General features: G+C 47.1%; 1 protein-coding gene across 1 annotated transcript in view; it reads left to right on the top strand.

Annotated features, from left to right (window-relative positions):
• agbl4 (AGBL carboxypeptidase 4) overlaps positions 1-20,406 on the top strand; it is a gene marked incomplete at both ends in the record, with an annotated part of 472,442 nt that overhangs the window by 195,337 nt on the left and 256,699 nt on the right. The window lies entirely within an intron of this gene.

The raw sequence follows: 20,406 nt of genomic DNA, 5'->3' as shown, positions 1-20,406 counted from the left end.
TTTTAAAAGACTGTCACCCCGCTATCTGATATCTGCAGGAACAGCACTGCCTTGAATAAATCTTTTTAGCGAAGGAGAGACAAGGAAATTAAAAGCTGACATTTTAAAAGGCTGCTGCCTGCCAGGGCCCCGCGGCCCCAAAGATCAATAGCTGTAGAATTCTTAACATTTCCCGCGCGCATATTAGCTGGCTGTTCCGTGCGGCATGTCAACAATGAACTAGCAAACAAACTAAAAGGTACTGCAGGAATATTATGGCACGTTTTTCTAGTTTTGAGTTAGTCATGTGGGAAGCAAGTTCATAGAGAGGTGTGTGTGTGTGTGTGTGTGTGTGTGTGTGTGTGTGTGTGTGTGTGTGTGTGTGTGTGTGTGTGTGTGTGTGTGTGTGTGTGTGTGTGTGTGTGTGTGTGTGTGTGTGTGTGTGTGTGTGTGTGTGTGTGTGTGTGTGTGTGTGTGCGTGCATACATTCTTTTATTATGGTACGTCTTTCTAGTTTTGAGTTCCTGTGGGAAGCGAGTTGATAGAGAGCTGTGTGTGTGTGTGCATACATGCTCTTCAAAGCGTCCTAAACCCCTAGCATATCTCTTACAATCCTATAGGACCGCCCCACCCCACCTCCTCACAAATAAATAGTATATAATAAGCGCATAACAGTAATTTCCAGTGTATTAATACTTTTACATGAATGATCTTTTAAAACATTTTTTGGTTGTGTCACATCTACAAGCTCTCAACACGTGGCACTGCCCGGTGTGCAGCACTGCGCACAACAAATTAAGTGAAGCCTTTTTACAGTATATATTACATGTGATTACATGTCCAACACTACGCCTATTGGTGCCAAACTTTTTGTACATTTCATGGACTTCAGGTTATGAAATATTATTTCAACATATTTGTGATACATTTAACTAAGGCATTATACATTATATATCTTTACATTTTAAAACATTTTGTAATGTAACCTGCAATTATGCCATGGACCACCGGGGGAACAGCGCTGTACCCCTCTTGTCCTCTTGTCTTGTCTCTACCCCTCTTGACACATGGTGACATGTCGTCACCATGTGTTGACATTGGTCTCCAGGGACCTGAACCAGAAGAAGAGAGAAGGTCAGTCAGAAGAACAGAAGAAGAAGAGAGAGGTCAGAGACTAAAAAGACAGGAATCATTTTAGACCAAAGGGACAAGTAGAGAGGAGGGGCTAAATAGAATGAGAGAATGGAGGGAGGGATGCGTTAGCCATGTTGTTTGACATCGCTGACATTTGGGTGAAGGGACAGCGTCGGCCTGTGGCTTTGAGGGCATTCAGGTCGTCAGGGTCAAGCACGCTCTCTCCCGAAGCAGTCAAACCTGGTCTTTGTATGCAGACACGCAACACACAAATACATACGCTAACACACCCAGACACACACACACACACACACACACACGCACACACACACTGACACGACTTTGCACATAACAGCCGTGACCTCAGGCTGTCGTTCAGTGTTCACCTGTCATACCGTTATCCCCTTCCATTACCAGCCAGGGCCCTTCTTCTCTGTCACCCGGCTTACAGGAGCTTAACGCTGGGCTGCCAGAGACAGGCCCTCACTTTAATACCACAGGGAGCCGCCCCAAACTGGCACAGCTCCCTGTTTCTTTTTGACTGCTGAACATAAACAAGCAGCATGTTTGGCCCAATACCTACTATATAAGACTTCTGTTATTTACAGAAGACAAGGATATATGCACATAAATGTTCCCTATAATTGCCAGTGCAACACAACCCATAATGTCTGTTCCAGGAACAGTCAATGGACAGTCAAACACACAGCTTTTGTTTGGTACCCTTCCACTTACCTTTGCTGTGACTGTGTACTGTGTGTGTGTGTGTGTGTGTGTGTGTGTGTGTGTGTGTGTGTGTGTGTGTGTGTGTGTGTGTGTGTGTGTGTGTGTGTGTGTGTGTGTGTGTGTGTGTGTGTGTGTGTGTGTGTGTGTGTGTGTGTGTGTGTGTGTGTGTGTGTGTGTGTGTGTGTGTGCGTGCGTCTGTGTCTGTCTGAGCAGGATCAGACCTCGTCTTGAAAAGCCAGACAACATTATGTTACCCTCCAGAAAGATATTTTTTTTCTGAATGTATTGGGTGCATGACTTTATCCTTTGATTTAACCACTTTTGCCTTCAAATACATTTCCTCAACTATCAATTTCATGAATGGGAGACTCATCAGATAAGAGTGAGCATTCTCAAGTTACTGTATAGGCTTTTCTGTCACCTTTGCCGTATTCGGACTGGCCTTTTTCAGAGATTGGGGGGTCTAAAGAATAGCCACACAAAAAAAAAACGTTTTGCCCCAAAATAAAAGTTCACAAAAATCCATTTCATTAATGAGAGACCCTAAAGATAAAAACAAACGTGGTTGTGTTTTGTTCTAACTCGGGGAGGGATATCTAAAAAACTAAGGCCTTTTTTGAGGACTTGCTGCTGGACAATTTATCTATGTGCATGCGTACTTGTACCGTATGTGTGTGTGCACCAAATTAAATGGACAAAGTTACGCCCCCAGACTCTACGGACCGTAAATGAAGCCTATTTTTCAACGATTTCAAATCCGCCATCTTTCTCCGTTTAAATATTTTTTTTATTAGACAAAGAAGGTAGACAATACACCACGAGCATGACAGGACATAGGGCAAAGCATAGCCCAACATAACAATACAATAAAGACAAAAAGCTTCATCTTTCTATATCGCGTCATATCGTGTCATATCCTATGCGCACGGAAATGAATGCTATTGGTTGGGACCAGAGCGGAGGTGGGGAATGAATGCTATTGGTTGTGTAGCTTGTCAATCAAAGCGTCACAAGGTAGCCACGCCCCTCCTACAGCATACCCTACTTTATCATCAATTTTAAAACAAATGGGCGCATAATTTACCAAAACGCATATCATGGTGATTGAAAGAAGACTTTAAACTAGCGACTGGAAGCATATAGTATTTATGACTGTTTATTAAGGTAATAAAATCAAGTCTAAAGTTCGGCAAAAACCCACCCACTTGCATTGAGAGTTGTTTCTTCTGACACCAGCAGGGGGGAAAAACAGCGAAACTACAGGCCATTCATATGAACTGTCACTTCCTATATAGACTCGATTTCAAAGGCGGATGCTGGGCCCTTGGTGTGCACGCACGTGTGTATACTGGAGGTGTGTATGACCCTGTGTACTGTACGTGGCAGGTAGTGGTGGAAAGTAACTAAGTACATTTACTTAAGTACTGTACTTAAGTACAATTTTGAGGTATTTGTACTTTACTTGAGTATTTCCAATTTCCAATACTTTAACTTCTACTCCACTACATCTCAGAGGCGAATATTGTACTTTTACTCCACTACAATTATTCGAAAACTTTAGTTACTTTTCAGATATAAATTATGACATTATGAAACATACATTAACCAATTTAGCCCTATTTTATACATAGGCTATTTGAAAATAGCCGATCTACAAGCTCACAACGCGTCGCAACGCGTCGCAGCGCGACGCGTTGTGAGCTTGTAGATCTGCTATTTGCAAATATTTTAGTACTTTTACTTTTGGTACTTTAAGTATATTTTGATGCCAATACTTTTGTACTTTTACTCAAGTAAATTTTGAATTCCGGGCTTTAACTTGTAACGGAGTACTTCTACATTGCAGTATTGATACTTTTACTTAAGTAAAATATCTGAGTACTTTTTCCACCACTGTGTATGACCCTGTGTACGTGGCAGGTAGGACTCAGTACAGTGGCTGTACTGAGTCCTCTACTGGCTAGCTGTGTGTGTGTCAGGGATCAGGTGATCAAAGGCAGCGGGAGAGGAACAGGCAGAGCTGCCAGCAGCTATCAGCCTCCCTGCCTCTGATGGCTGTGGACAGGGTTCACAGCTCTGCTCTGTTGTGGGGGAAACCACCAGTGGTGTGAAGTAACTAAGTACATTTATCAAGTACTGTACTTACATTGAGTAATTCTGAGGTACTTTTACTTTACTTGAGTATTTCCAATACTTTTACTTCTACTCCACTACATCTCAGAGGCAAATGTTGTACTTTTACTCCACTACAATTATTTGAAAACTGTAGTTACTAGTTACTTTGTAGATTTTGATTATTATTACAAAACATGCATTAACACATTCCATGCCAGAGTTTAATATCATAATGTACTCACCAGTGCCAGCGTCTTTTTCACGTGGCGTTTTTTTCACGTCGCCACAGACCTTGCTAAATACCTTAAGATCGCGCGTTAAACTGTTTGTAGACACACAGGGTAGCTGTTTGAGTGGCCCAGAGAAGACCGTTTCAATCGGCGATCGTCCATTTTGCAGTAGTCGCAGTTTCTATTAAACAGCGTTCAGCGCGGAGAAAAACAACAACTAGAGATAATGCGGATAAGCGGAGGCTTTAGAGCGGCGGCGGATGGGAACGAAAATCTTCGATTAACATTTCCGTTTCCGGTGTCCGGACTTACTTTCCTTGTTATAGAGTTACGGCTGAAATAACTTTTATGCTTATATACGGTGCCAGTTCAAACTTTATAATGAATTATTAACAGTACATAATATGTTACCAATAGTTGGGGCTGGTGAAATAAAGGCATCTGTTGCAGAAAAAGACATTGTAGCTTTGCTGCTGTGGTAAAGATATCTCTATATTACACCCTCCCCACCATACTACAACAAAAAAACACAGTTAATTCTATCTGTATATCTAAGTATTGGTATCCCCTTTTAGCCTGTTTTCTTTAATAATTAATGGTCTTGGTTCCTTCCTGGAAGCAAGGCTATCTGACCACATGCTGGATCGATGGAGATCAAAAGACAACGTTTGGGGCCGCCAACCATTATCCCATCCACCAGCAGCAACAGAAGCAGCAGCAATAAGGCTATTTTAGTGCCAGACCCTGGCTGGCTGGCTGGCTGTTGAGTTTAACATATAGACCTGGCATCATTTTACACTTTGGCTATTTAAAAATAGCAGATCTACAAGCTCATAGCGCGGCACCGAGTGCCGCGCTATGAGCTTGTAGACCTGCTATTTTTGAAAAATCGTGAACATTTTTGCAAATCTTTGAATATGTTTTAAAGCGAAAGATTTTAACTAAAATCTTTGCTACTGGGACCCTCTGGAACAAAATATTTTGAGATGGGGGTTGGCGGCCAAATACACATCATTTTGGGGGTCCTTGACATGAAAAAGTTTTGAGCACCACTGATATATATAGAAACATACATTTTCAGAAAACTGTTTTTTTTAGAAGACATTTGGCTTCAGGTCTTAATGGGTTAACTCATCTATAGCTGCCCTTGCCAGCGATTCCGAGCGTTTTTACTAACCTTTGAAAAATCATAGAATACTTTTTCTTCACAGAGATCCACCCGCCGATCGCTTTAAAAGACGTAGCCGAGTCTCGTAGAATCAGAGAAAGAGAATTGTGCCTCCACGACAGTCCATTCCATAGTTGTGGGCAGTTGAATGTGGGTTATTTTTGCCAAAAATCAACAGAAAGCAGAGAAAAAAAATCCTTTAACATTAGATGGGACGGGGCTGGGTTTGTTGTGATCACATTATTTCCGGGGTCTACTGTTTCTCCAGAATTCACAGGATCTCTCATAGGTTGGCGAACGGCGCCCTCTAGCGTAAACCATTGACAACACTACACTCTCGTCAATTCGTCGATGGCACTGTGAGCCTCGGGCCAAGTGACGAGTGGCACTTGTCAATGGCAGTCAATGAGTTGAAGGTTAACAGAGAGGTCAGGGTTACAAATCACTCAGACTGTAGACTGGAGGAACGCAGGCTTTCCCTAGGTCTAGAGGGGCGGATCCAAACCTAGCACCGGAATCCAACGCCGGCTCCCTATTGCTTCACCAATCTACGGGCCTGCCTCCCCCCCGGACACATAAACGTCCCCCGGGGGAGCCCATGTTTAACCAACCCTACCCAAACACTTGCCCAAGGCCACAGGTCCTGCCCTCGGCAAGACCATGGCCCCCAGGCAACCCAGACCCTCCGGGTCAGGATGCAAAAGGATTTATGTTAAGACCTTGACAGACCCTGGTCTGACCGGCCCGTGACAGAGAAACCAAGGCCTCCTCCTCCCAGACCATGCCTAGCTGGTCTAGAGAGGGCTTGGAAGGTCAGCCAGGCAGGGAAAGAGAAACATGCCCCCAGGCATGGCTCGCATTCCCCCTGAACCGGCTGCTGCCTACAAGTAGGAGGAAACCACATGCCACCAGGCATGTCTGTGTTACCTAACCTTGAAGGCTGAAAAGGCCAGCCATGCAGGGAGAGAGAACATGCCCCCAGGCATGCCTCGCATTCCCTGACCTGAACCGGCTGCTGCCCACACGTAGGAGGAAACCACATGCCCCCAGGCATGTCAGCGTTTCCCTTACTATGAAGGCCGAGAAGGCCAGCCAGACAGGGAAAGAGAACATGCCCCCAGGCATGCCTCGCATCGCCTGACCTGAACCAGCTGCTGCTCACCAGTAGGAAGAAACCAGGTATCGTGCGCGCCATCTCAGATGCCGCCACGTCCAGGCTGTAGAAAGATGCAAAGGTCAAGGGAGACGACCAGTTAGCCGCAGAGCATGTGTCCTGCATCGACACCCCTCTGTAGAGGGCCCAAGATGCAGCAACACCCCGAGTAGAGTGGGCCCTCAGTCCCAGCGGGACAGCGGCACCGCTACTCACATATGCCAACCGAATCGCCTCCATGATCCATCTGGACAGAGTCGGTCTAGCCACCGCCTTCCTCTGACCCCGGCCAAAGGAGACGAAAAGCTGAGACGACTCACGGCCGACCGCCGTCTTCTGACAGTAGAGCCTCAAGGCCCTCACTGGACAGAGACAGTGCAACCGTCTATCCTCTGCCGAAGCGAACGGCGGAGGATGGAAAGCCCCCAGTTCCACTGGGGCCCTGGCAACCGCGCCGGTCTTAGACACAAACGTCAAGTTGGGTTTCAACAAAACCCTCTTGCCGTCGTCTGAAAACCACATGCATTCCTCGCTCACAGAGAGCGCTTGCATGTCACCAACGTGTTTTGCCGTACAAGGGGCCACCAGGAAAACCGTTTTGAAACTTCAGATCTAATGTTTCAAGAGGCTCAAAGGGGGGCCGACACAGTGCGTCCAGCACCACAGTCAGGTCCCACTTAGGGAACAAAGGTCTGTTCACTGGCCTAGCACGCCTGGCGCCGGTCATAAACCGTCGCACCAGCCAGTGCGCGCCCACCGACTGGCCATCGAACCCATCGTGGCAAGCGGAGATGGCTGCCAGGTACACCTTGATGGTGGAGAAAGCCAAATCATGGTCCAACCTGTCCTGCAGGTAGACCAGAACGCTTCTCACAGGGGCCTGAAAAGCCTCCACCGGAGGTGATTGCTCCAGGCACCAGGTCTCAAACATATTCCACCTAACGTCGTACTGACGTTTGGTAGAATCTGCCCTAGCCCCCTGTATAGTGGCTACCACTGCAGGGGGCAGGCCTTGCGAGGTCAGACTCGACCTCTCACGGGGTAAACCCACAGATCCAGAGTCTGGGGGTGCTCGTGGTAAACCTCGTCTCAGCCTTGTCTCAGAAGGTCTCTGAACAGGGGGAGAGGCCACGGCTCGTCGTAGAGGAGGGGAGAGATCTCCGTCCTCCACGTGCCCCATGCTGGCGCTACCAGCAGAACCATCCCACCTTGGGTCCTGATCCTCTCCACTGTCGGACGGATCAGACCCAGGGGCGGAAAGGCAAAAAGTATACCGCTCGGCCACTCGTGCGCCAGAGCGTCTACTCCCAAGGACTGGTCCTTGGCCCTGATCGAGAAGAACCGCGAGCACTTCGCGTTCTCTCTGGACGCAAACAGATCGACCTGAGCCCGGGCCGAACCGGGCCCAGACCTTTTTTTGCTTTTATATTTGATATATTTAACTTCAATGTTATAATGGAAGTCAATGGCAGTCAGATCGGGCCCAAATATGGAGTCATTATGTCATAGTTGACTGTGGTCACAGATTGGTCACATGAAGTCTGAAATCCACATGAGGCCACGCCCTTATTGGACCCCGTATTATTTATTATTTATTTGTTGCTGTTGTTAGTCATGGCTTCCAGTTCCCACCTGATGTCGTGTGTGAGTTCTGACTGCTCCAGATCGTACTGAATAACTGCTAGCTTGCATAACGTCTTCAGACTAGGACTTAAGTCTAACACATACAGGTCATCAGGTGTGCCTTCTCCTCCAAAGACGATGATACGATCTCCCACAATGCAACAGAACATCTCAAACATCAAACACGGTCCTTTTCCTCTGGGCTTAACCTTCATCCAGGAGAAGGTCTCTGGACTGAATTTCCACAGATCATTGAGGGCAGTAGAAATATTTATTGTGCCACCACATATGTACAGCTCTCCATTGTAGGCAAAGGCTGAAGAACCCCAGTGTCTTCCTGGAAGCTGTGCAGAAGTTGTGTTCAGCCAGCAGTTGGTCTCTGTGTCAAACACTCTGAAGATGTTGTTGCTGGAGTAGGCTCTGTCCCCAAATACAAACATCTTTGTCCCAATGATGGTGGCAGAGTTAGAGCTTGAAGAATATGCTGGAGAGTCTCTGTTAGTAATTAAAGACCAGACCATTGTGGTGGTGTCCAACTTGTATATGTCATTATAGCTTGCTCTATGGACATACATGACCTTCCCCAAGACACAGGCTGAGTATCCGTACCTCGCCTCTGGAACAGTTCCAGAAACCTTGGGCTTGAACCATCTGTGGGTGTCAACATCAAATGCATAAAGCTCGGCACAGTACTCTCTTTTGTCATATTTATAACCCCCCCAGATATATACATCTTCTATCAGAACAGCTGTGTGGTGGCAGCGATTGGATGGAACCTCAAGGGAACATTCTCCTCTTCCAATTGTTACGGGGGTTAACTTCCTCCAGCGTAAAGACACTATGTTGAAGACGTGAACATCAATATAATCGTTGTTGACGTTACGGAGTCCTCCAAATGAGTAGACTTTTTCTCCCACGGCAACAGCAGCTCCATGGACAAACTTTGGTCCTCCGTTCAGATGCAGCGTCCAGCGGAACATTTCTCACTACAGCTCCTCCAGGGATCAAATTAGATTCCTCAAATGTAATTTGGGACTTGAACCGAGATGTCTGACAAATGAGCTTCAAAGGTAGCTCTCTCAAGGAGAACCAGCTAAAGGCGTCGAGTCAAGAACGATCCTTAAGTAAGTTGATGAAACCTGATGATAAAGTCTTGACGATATATGTAAACAGTTTCCAATTCTGGTTAGAGATGGACGGAGTATCCAAGAGCGTTGGTTGAATTCTGCTTTCCCTGGAGACTGTCTCTCCTTTCATAGCATTGGTCAGACTGATGATGTCATCCTGACATGATTTCATCTTGCGGTGTCCATTTTCATATATGGATTCCCAAGGTCAGCCAAATATATGCCCATGAGTCCATGATGTCACACTTAGATGTGACAGTCATCTCCATATAAGGGATTATGGGTGGTCAATCATGCCCAAATATGGTGTTCATGATGTGGACAGATCGACCTGAGCCCGGCCGAACCGGGCCCAGATCAGATCCACGGCCCTCTGGCACAGCGACCAATCCTCGTACCGGAGCCCCCCTCTGGACAGCAGGTCCACCCGCTGTTCAGGTGGCCCGGCACGTGGGTGGCGAGCAGCCGTGCCAAGCGTTGCACGCTCCAGAGCGTCAGCTCGCGTGCTAGCCTGTCCAACACAAGGGAACCCAAGCCTCCTTGTTTGTTGACATAACACATCGTTGTGGTATTGTCCGTTCTGACCAGGACATGACACCCCACGATGTGGCTCTCGAAATGTTTGAGAGCGAGGAAGACCCCCAGCAGCTCCAGGTAGTTGATGCAGGCTCTCCTCTGGGAGGAGTCCCACAACCCCCGGGCTGAGTAGCCTTCGTGGACAGCCCCCCAACCTGACGTGAAAGTAGGCATCCTTGAGGTCTATACTCGTCCACCAATCTCCTTGACGTATCGTTTGCAACAACGTCGCCGTTGTGAGCATTCGAAAGTTGAAGACCTTCAGAAACCTGTTCAAACCCTTGAGGTTCAGAATAGGTCTTACGCCCCCCCCTTTCTTTCTCACCAGGAAGTACTCAGAATAAAAACCCAGTCTGTTCTGATCCGGAGATAATTCCTTGATTGCACCCTTGCTCAGGAGAGCCAGAACCTCTTCCCTCAGCGTTATGGCCGCTTGGCCATGGAAGCCTGTGACGTAGACGGGGAATCCCACACACCGTCGACATCGGCCCTGTAGCATTGCTCGTTAGCGCTAGCTGGGCTAATGTCACAGAGCGAGCGTCCGTTCCCATGGGAACGTGAGACGCTGTCGCTCTGCGTGACGTAACATCGGAACCAAGTCGCGGTGTTGTACCTACCCGGATCGCAACTCCCCTCGGGGAGTGCTGATGGAGTAACACCGGGGTTCGCTGATGTGAGTTCCTTCGCACCCCGTCCGCCATGTTGGTGAGGTCGAGGGGGACGGACCTTTCGTGCAGTGTTTCTACCCGGAGCAAAACTATTGTTCCCCTTGGGGAGCTTCGCTGGTGTAACACCGGGGTTTTCTGAGACGTAAACTTCCGCCTCTCCGCCGCCATTTTGGGGCGGCTGAGAGAGGTGGCCATTTTGTGCTTCTTCCGAGCCCCAGAGGCGTTTTGCCGCCCTCTGCCGGACGAAAGAAGGTACTGCAGTGACGCAGATGGAATTAAAGTTTTGTCTACAGAGAACCCCCTTTTTACACAAAGCATTTGAGACATTTGATTCATTAGCAAGGTTTCTCTACCTGCGTTTGATTCATCATGTTTACAGCATGCACAGGATCTGTCCCTACAGTGTTTGGGATGTGATCCTGACTGGTTAGGGGACAAAGCGAACACTGAGGGCTCATGAAAGTTTGCAGAGGACAGTGTTTCCCACCGGGAAACATGCTGTCTTGACTTTCCGTGGCATGGGGAAAAATGGGCATTTGTATTTTTGGCAATAGATCTATTCCACACACAGGAAGTACATTTTGTACTCGTCCACCAATCACCTTGACGTATCGTTTGCAACAAAGTCGCCGTTGTGAGCATTCGAAAGTTGAAGACCTTCAGGAATCAGATGGTGCAGATGGAATTAAAGTTTTGTCTACAGAAAACTCCCTTTTTACACAAAGCATTTGAGACATTTGATTCATTAGCAGCGTCTGACCGTTCGACAGTGGGGGAAGCCCGTGACGTAGACGGGAAATCCCACACACCGTCGACATCCGCCCTGTAGCATTGCTCGTTAGCGCTAGCTGGGCTAATGTCGGTCTCGTCACAGAGCGAGCGTCCGTTCCCATGGGAACGTGAGACGCTGTGACCCTGCCGACGCAGCGGAGCTATCGCCGCCTCTGTGCATTTCACGAACACCCGGGGGCTCAGTGACATGCCAAAAGGGAGCACTGTGTACTCGTACACCTTGCCTTCGTAGCCAAAGCGCAGGAACTTGAGGTGCGGCGGGTAGATTGGGACGTGAAAGTAGGCATCCTTGAGGTCTATACTCGTCCACCAATCTCCTTGACGTATCGTTTGCAACAACGTCGCTCTGCGTGACGTAACATCGGAACCAAGTCGCGGTGTTGTACCTACCCGGATCGCAACTCCCCTCGGGGAGTGCTGATGGAGTAACACCGGGGTTCGCTGATGTGAGTTCCTTCGCACCCCGTCCGCCATGTTGGTGAGGTCGAGGGGGACGGACCTTTCGTGCTGTGTTTCTACCCGGAGCGAAACTATTGTTCCCCTTGGGGAGCTTCGCTGGTGTAACACCAGGGTTTTCTGAGACGTAAACTTCCGCCTCTCCGCCGCCATTTTGGAGCGGCTGAGAGAGGTGGCCATTTTGTGCTTCTTCCGAGCCTCAGAGGCGTTTTGCCGCCCTCTGCCGGACGGAAGAAGGTACTGCAGTGATTCGAAAGTTGAAGACCTTCAACTTTCCCACACTTTCCACACACAGGAAACACATTTTGTACACTCATCACTCATCACAATGAATACTGAACCGTATTCATTGTCTTTAGCGTCTTTTTTAGTGACTGTTGGTAGGATGTGAGGCCTACATCCTCCTCCTCGTCCACCACCACGATGAGGGCGTCGTCGTCCTCCTCGGCGTCGCCTTCGAAGTCACTGCAGTCCGGAGTGGCAGTGTCTCCCCAGGCGGCGATGGAGGTGGCGGGGGAGAAGACGAGGTTGTCGCTGTCTTGGGACGGCCCGGTGGCCTCGACAGCGGTGTCTGGGTCCGGAGATGAGGATGCGGCCCCTAAGGCCTCCTCATTCCGGACCTTGCTGATGACTCCACTGGAACGTGGGGCCGAGTAGAGAGGAGGGCCCATGGCCCCCAGGCTAGTGCTAGCCGCCGGCTCCCTTGGTGCTTTGGTGGGCGGCGCCTCGGGGCTAGCACTGTCGCTACCTGAGGCAGCTAGCGAGGTGGCCCTGGCCAGGCGTCGCTCCAGCTGGACCTCAGAGAATCTCCCGCAGGGGCCGCACCCGTGTTCCTCTCCGTCTCGGTTACGGGCGAGCCAGGCGTGGTTAGGCCCCAAGTAGGACAGGCAGAGGCGGTGGTCGTCGTCCGCAGCGACGAGGTAATCGCACCCTCGCATGGCGCATGGACGAGGCGCCTCCATTCTTCCCTTCTCCGTCGAGCACGAGGCAACAAAACAAAAGGCTAGGTAGCGACCTAGCCTAGCTTCTTTGTTTAGTCTTTAGCGTTAGCTTAGCTTAGCTTTAGCCGTGCGCCTCGTGGCGAGAAAACGGAGAGGATAGGAAAGAAAGTAATAAAGTAATAATAAAGTTGAAGGAACTCGGGAGCGAAAGCGCCCGTAGAGTAGCACGGTAACACGGGTTGTGTTGGATTTCGTCAAGTTTCTCCGTAGTGCTAGTTCAGCTCCGTGCGCAGTCGCGTAAGCAGAGTGGAAGAAGAGGACGAGTCCATATGACGCAGTGGTATTTATACCACAACCGGTCGCCGGTGGTTTGCGTCACACGACCCTATCCAACAGGAATTGGAATGCGGGAGTCCTTGTGTGCTCTGTGTGATCACCAGGGGGCGATGATATCCCATAGTAAATACCTTACTGCAGCTTACGCAATAATAACATACGTTAACCACTTTAGCCCTATTACATTTATATACCGAGGCTACAAGCTCACAACGCGTCGCATCGCAACGCGTTGTGAGCTTGTGAAAATGAAAATGAAAATGTTTTCAAACATTTTTGTACTTTTACTTTTGGTACTTTAAGTACATTTTGATACCAACACTTTTGTACTTTTACTATCCAGACTTTTACTTGTAACAGAGTACTTCTACATTGCTGTATTGATACTTTTACTTAAGTAAAACATTTGAGTACTTTTTCCACCACTGAACGTTACCCCAGGCTCCTGAAGTCCACGATCAGTTCTTTGGTCTTGTCGACGTTAAGAGAGAGGTTGTTCTCCCGGCACCAGAGTGCCAGTGAGTTGATCTCCTCTCTATAGTCAGACTCGTCGTTGTTGACGATTCGGCCTATCACTGTCGTGTCGTCCGCGTACTTTATGATGGTGTTGGAGACATGTGTGGCTATGCAGTCATACGTGTACAGGGAGTAGAGGAGAGGGCTCAGCACGCATCCCTGGGGTGCTCCGGTGTTGAGGGTCAGGGGGTCGGATGTGATGCTGCCCATTCTCACCACCTGATGTCGGTTGGACAAGAAGTCCTGTATCCAGTCGCACATGCTTGGGTGTAGCCCTAGGTCTCTGAGCTTTTTGTCAAGTATTGCTGGGACAATGGTGTTGAATGCTGAGCTGTAGTCCACGAACAGTATACATATTTGTCCTTCAGCAGCTTGTTGTCCATGTGCGAGAGGACGGTGTGGAGAGCCATGGCAATAGCGTCGTCGGTGGATCTGTTTTTGCGGTATGCATACTGCCACGGATCCAGCGAGGCAGGTAGCGTGGAGCTGATGTATTCCCTCACCAGTTTCTCGAAGCACTTGCTGACGATCGGGGTGAGAGCGACAGGTCTCCAGTCGTTCAGGCATGTCACTTTGGCCTTTTTGGGAATGGGCACAATGGTTGACATTTTGAACCCTGCAGGGACCACAGCCTGGGAGAGGGAGAGGTTACTAACTGTTCCCAGAGTTAGAACAAAACAGGTGAGGCAGCGTTTAGTTATTATGCCACGTTATGTTGGAAAAACTTCCAAACGATCTGAGACTTGTGCCAGCTCTGACTACTTCAGTCACAAGTCAAACAATATATCGTCACTGTAGGGTGGAGACCTTGTATGTCCAAAAAATTATAATACAGTGAAAATAGCCGATCGATGCAACACGTTGAGAGCTTGTTTATCTGCTATTTTCACTACTTTTGTGCGGCAATCATTTACAGAAAAAATATTAAAAGTTGAAATTTGGAGATACAAGGTTTCTGCCCGACAGCAACGATATTATGTTCTCCACTGTTATTTATTAAAATATTCAGCCTACATAAATACATATTAATGAGTTAATCAACACTTGAATTTTAAGTTGAATTGTTTATTCTGAAGGAGTATTGTGGTGTAGGCAATATTAAGGAAACTAAGAATGATGAAAAGTCTGCACAAAAGGAGTAAAGAGAACGGGGGACTTCAGTGAAGCAAACCATGTGAATAGATTGTCATCCCATGGGGGAAAAAAAGTGTAATCTGATTTTAGTTCAAAGTGAGTTACAGAACCTTCAGATACATGTCTGTCATTCACCTAAAAGTCAGAACTGAAATCGTAATAGATGTAAATACTTTATTGTTTCGTTTTTATAAATCAACAACAGATAGGATGACACCAAACCACTAACAATACCCCACCATCAGAGCGTGCAGGGGATCAGGAGTTAGGAAGTCATGTAAAAATCACAGGCAGGAGGTTATCTACCACCCAAAGCTAAAGACGTGGGTGTATTTGATTTCAGAAAAAATTGAATATATCTGAGAGGTCAGATTGCTGTACAGGGTGAAAGCAGGGCATAACCGAGCAAAGCTGGGGAAAAGGTCCTTATCATATAGTAGCCATCGCCAATAGGCTCTATGTGCACAGCAGCCGTATTGGAAGGAAATTGGGCCTCTTCCTTACTTCCTTCATAGGTGTTACCAATGATACTAAATGAAGGCTGTGTTCCATTTCATTTAGCACAGTGGTTCTCAAACCTTTTAATTTCAAGGACCCCTATAACTCTGAGAGTGTACAAATGGAACCAAATGGACCCTTACGGGTCCATTTGGTTCCATTTGTACACTCTCAGAGCTACACACCCGCAAGGGGCCATTCGGAACCCCCCTCAAGTGTTTCCAGTGAGCCAACATGCACAATGTCAGCAACCCTGACTCTGTTTGACCAGAATGGAACAGAGCCTTAATTAGTATCATTGGTAACACCTGTGAAGGAAGTATAAGAAGAGGCCCAATGTCTTTCCAATAATATGGCTGCTGTGCATAGAGCCTATTGATTGAATACTTAATTAAGGAGTTTGTATAAACGGTATACGGCCAGTGTGTCGATGTGTTATACTCTACATGTCATATGGAGACTGTGTGCGCGGCGGCGTTCGCGGCGGCACAGCAGAGACACCTGTTCCGGCGTGGCGTGCGGCTCCGACGGAGACGGTGGAGAGCTTTGACACGCTCCGTCGACATGACAGCTCAGACAGCGTGGATGTTAACCCATTAAGACCTGAAGACAATCCCTACAAATGCCCTCTAAATCGGTATAGTTCTCAAACTTTCAAGATAAATAGCAAGATGCACAAGCTTGTACATCTTGCTATTTTTTAATAGCCAACGCTAAAAAAGTCTAAAATGACACACAGCTGCTTTCCCGGTTGTAATGGGTTAATCTCTTCTAACTGCTCCCAACCTAATTAAATCTTCCAGGGTAGTGATCAGTACACACACACACACGCACGCACACACGCACACACGCACACACATCAGACATTCGCATCGACAAAATCACACAGAAATTGGGCTTCCAAATTGGTCCTTGGTGTGTGTGTGTGTGTGTGTGTGTGTGTGTGTGTGTGTGTGTGTGTGTGTGTGTGTGTGTGTGTGTGTGTGTGTGTGTGTGTGTGTGTGTGTGTGTGTGTGTGTGTGTGTGTGTGCTTTAACAATCTGAAGAACTGGCCCCATGGCGATTTTTGTGTGCGTGCGTGCGTGCGTGCGTGCGTGCGTTCGCACATGTGGGTGTGAGGGTGTGTGGTTGCGGGCATGGGTGTGTATGTACAGTGTGTGTGTGTGTGTGTCAGTCTCTGTGTGTACATGTGGATGAGCATGTGTTTTGAGTGGTTCTATATCAGTGGTTTTCAACCTTCTCTGGATCAAGGCCCACTTGAAAGTTTGTCGGCGGTCCAAGTGGTCAGATGGGTGGGCTGCATGCAACTTCAGAGCATGTTTAATTCAATGATCAATCAATCTATTGTGGGTGGACCTTTTACATGTATATGTTTTTTTATAATGTACTGTGTGTTCTATTTTTAAAATTGTAGTGTTTTGTTCGCACACACTCACACACACACGCACACATGCACATAAATTGACAGTAAATTCATTTTTTCTATACACCAGGATTAATATGCCAGTCACAAGCTTTTCAAAGCCACCATAAGCATGACTGACTCCTTTCCCATTAAAAAATGTTCTTACAGTATAATATCACTGATGGAACTAACTGCACCTCGGTGAACTTCTGGGGAGTGCAGGTGTCGTAGGCTGTATGTCAAACTATAAATTCACCAAACCTGTGTGCGTGTCTGTCTGTCTGTCTGTCTGTGTGTGTGTGTGTGTGTGTGTGTGTGTGTGTGGAATATCTGTCCTGGGCATACTGTAACTTGGGCACCGTACGACAATTTGACTTCAAACTTGTGTGTCACACATGATTGTTGCGGAAACAAAATGATTGTTGCGAAACAAAAAAACACAAATGTTTGTATCTGTCTGTCCGTGGGTCTGTGTAGGACGCAGGAAATCTGTGTGTGTGTTCGGGGGGTGTAGGTAGGGAATCGGCCTTCCTGATTGATTAACCCAACCCATCGGCTTCACGTATTGGCCAAGCTTTGCGTCAAGCTTTTGCGTAAAATAATTTTACAGGGCAATGCACGAAAGTCCTGTATCTGTCTTTCTGTCTGTCCGCGGGTCCTGTCTCCCACTTCTTCCCTTGTACATCATTAACATTTCTGACGACATCAGGGATCCCTGTATCTCCATATCGGTCGTATGGTACCGGGTACCGCACTGGGGTGCTCTGACAACGGGTACAACGGGTACACAGACAAACAAGTACAACGGGTATTGCATAAACGCAGACGCGTTGCTAGGTCTCTACTATGTTTGGGGCTTAGCCCCCCAGGCAACGGACACGCGCGCGTGCATGTGCCCCCTCCCCCGCGCGGATTTCGGGGGATTTGGGTACTTTTTCCCCAGTTTTTTGTTACTTTATTTCGGTTTTAGGGTTAGGGGTAGGGTTAGGTTAGGGTTATAGATATATAATAAAAAAAAAAAAAAGTGTCTGATGTGTGTGCGTGTGTGGCTATAGCCACCGAAGCCCCCGCGTAACGACGCCCCTGCATAAACGGGTGGGGCATGCATTCCCAACTTGCACCGTTGCCAACTTAAAATCTTTCCCGGCTTGTGAAGAGACCGGTTCCCTTCGGTAACAAACAGGTCTAGTTTTCTAGTTAAACTGAGAAGTTACGGGTAACAGATGAACCAGTGAACAATCCAGTTAAGCTCCAGAAAGCAATTTGTACCACATGAAGAGCCAATCACTTAAAAACCCCTCAGTGGTAATTTAACCCCGATAGTTAGAGACCCTTCACAGCTTCATTTTGTACACAGTTAAATCACTAGTTGTTGCAGTGCAGTGACGGTGAGGCGCCGCACAGAGAATAGAGGGAACCAACCACACCATAAGACCTGACAGAACAATGTGTCTCAACACGGGGGCCCTATTCCAAAGCTTTTTGGGTAACAATGCCGTTCCTCCTTTTGTAAAAGGATGAAACCAGGCTGATACGCCAGCCTCTCATCTTGTCCCTGTTCCGCCCACAGCACCACTTGGTGCTTGTTAGTAAAGTCTTCCAGGCTGTGCCTGTACCTTTGCTATCGAGCTCTTGTGTGTTATCAACTATCCCACTGTGTTTGTCTTGTTTGTGAGAGACGGTCTTTTCTCTTTTTTATGTATCCACCGCCTCGCCACGGGAACAATGGATCCTCTTCTAATCATTTAGGCTCCAGCGAAATCAGAGAGAGAGCGAGAGAGAGAGAGAGAGAGAGAGAGAGAGAGAGAGAGAGAGAGAGGTGATGTAAAGTAACTAAGTACATGTACTCAAGTGCTGTACTTTTTTTTTAAGAGGTTCTTTTACTTTACTGGAGTACTTCCAATTTGCAACACTTTTACTTCTACTCCACTACATCTCAGAGGCAAATATTGTACTTTTGCTCCACTACAATTATTTGAAGACTTTAGTCACTCACTAGTTACTTTGTAGATTTAGATTATTATTACAAAACATACATTAACAAATTTAGTCACATATATACTTCGGCTATTTGAAAATGACCGATCTACAAGCTCACAATGTGTCGCGATGCGACGCATTCTGCATAATGAGTACTTTCTACTTTTGGTACTTTAAGTACATTTTGTTAACCAATACTTTTGTACTTTTAATCAAGTACATTATGAATGTCCTTACATGTCTTCCCCTGTGTACAGTACTGTCTGTCTGTCTGTCTGTCTGTCTGTCTGTCTGTCTGTCTGTCTTTCTTTGTGCCTATACTTCTCTCACACCTTTATTTTGTGTGCTTATCAGTCCGTCAGCCCTATCTGTTGTGTCTGTGTGTCTGTCTATTTGCACTCGTGCTCTTTCCTTCAACTTCATCTCAATATGTCTGTCTGTCTGTCTGACCGTCCGTCCACCCCTCCCATGCTGAGTTAAACAAGCCTTAACAAATAGATTACATCCGGTGGAAACAGCCCTAGCTAAAGGAAGGAGACAATCTGAATTTGTCGTGGATAATGGAGGAGAGGAGAGAGAGAGAGAGAGAGAGAGAGAGAGAGAGAGAGAGAGAGAGAGAGAGAGAGAGAGAGAGAGAGAGAGAGAGAGAGAGAGAGAGAGAGAGAGAGAGAGAGAGAGAGAGAGAGAGGAGAGAGAGAGAGAGAGAGAGAGAGAGAGAGAGAGAGAGAGAGAGAGAGAGAGAGAGAGAGAGAGAATGAAGCCACAGTGCTAAAGCCAGTGGAGAGAATAAGGCAGTATTTGCCTGGAGGGGAAAAGGCTGAAAAGCAGCTCTTGCAACAGGATGTGCGGGGCAGTAAAGTGTAATTGAAATGCCAGCAGCAATGGTCTTATCTCCCCGCTACAGGAGCCCGCTGCCAGTCTCAACATCAGTTAGATGTCATTTTACCTAAGTCTGAATCAGCCTGCCACAATCCACAATCCCCCCCGTTCCTCTGATGCTAGGCAGGGTGGAGGGAGGGAGGGAGAGAGGGATGGGGTGGGGTGGGGTGGAGGTGGGGATGGAGGGAAGGAGGGAGGGTGTTTGGGAGGAGAGATGGAGGGGAAGGAGGGGAGTCTGTAATAGGATTTCAGTAGCACCCAGTTAACTTTCACCACCTGGACTTAGTTGGTAATTTGATATGCTCCATCAATGGGATTCATTTACTGCACCCCCCACACCCCACCACACACCACCCCCCTCGGTATTACCATCACCATTCATTCCGCTTATTTATTTATTTATTTAGTTAGTTACTTCTTTTTTCTGCATGTTTTTCTTACTCTTACCAGATCCTAATCGTGGATCCTAGAGCTTAGGAGGAGACTATTTTTTTTGTTGTGCCAGGGAAGGGAGCCCTGTCCTTGGGGCTATAGGGGAACTTTAACCCATTAAGACCGGGAAAGCATTTGTCATTTTATACCTTGGCTATTCAAAAAAAAACAGATCTACAAGCTCATAGCGTGAACTTGTATATCTGCTATTTTTTAAAAATCATAAAGAATGTATATAAAAAAAATTTAAGCGAACATTTGTAACTCAAATCTTTGCTTCAGGAGGGCCCTTGAACAAAATATTTTGAGATGGGGGTCCGCGACCAAATACATGTAATTTTTGGGGTCCTTGACATGAAAAAGTTTGAGAAGCACTGATATTATAGCAACATAAAGAGTTTCAGAAAACCGTTAGGATTTAAAAGATCATTTGTAGAATCAACCTCAGGTCTTTTACAAAATATATACTCAAAGATTTGCACAAAATGTCCACGATTCTTTTCAAAAATTGCAGATATACAAGCTCATAGCGCGGCAC

This window comes from Gymnoscopelus braueri, assembly GCF_963280865.1.
Source record: "Gymnoscopelus braueri genome assembly, chromosome: 6".
NCBI classification, from domain to species: Eukaryota; Metazoa; Chordata; class Actinopteri; order Myctophiformes; family Myctophidae; genus Gymnoscopelus; species Gymnoscopelus braueri.
This window is presented reverse-complemented; position numbering and strand designations above follow the sequence as displayed.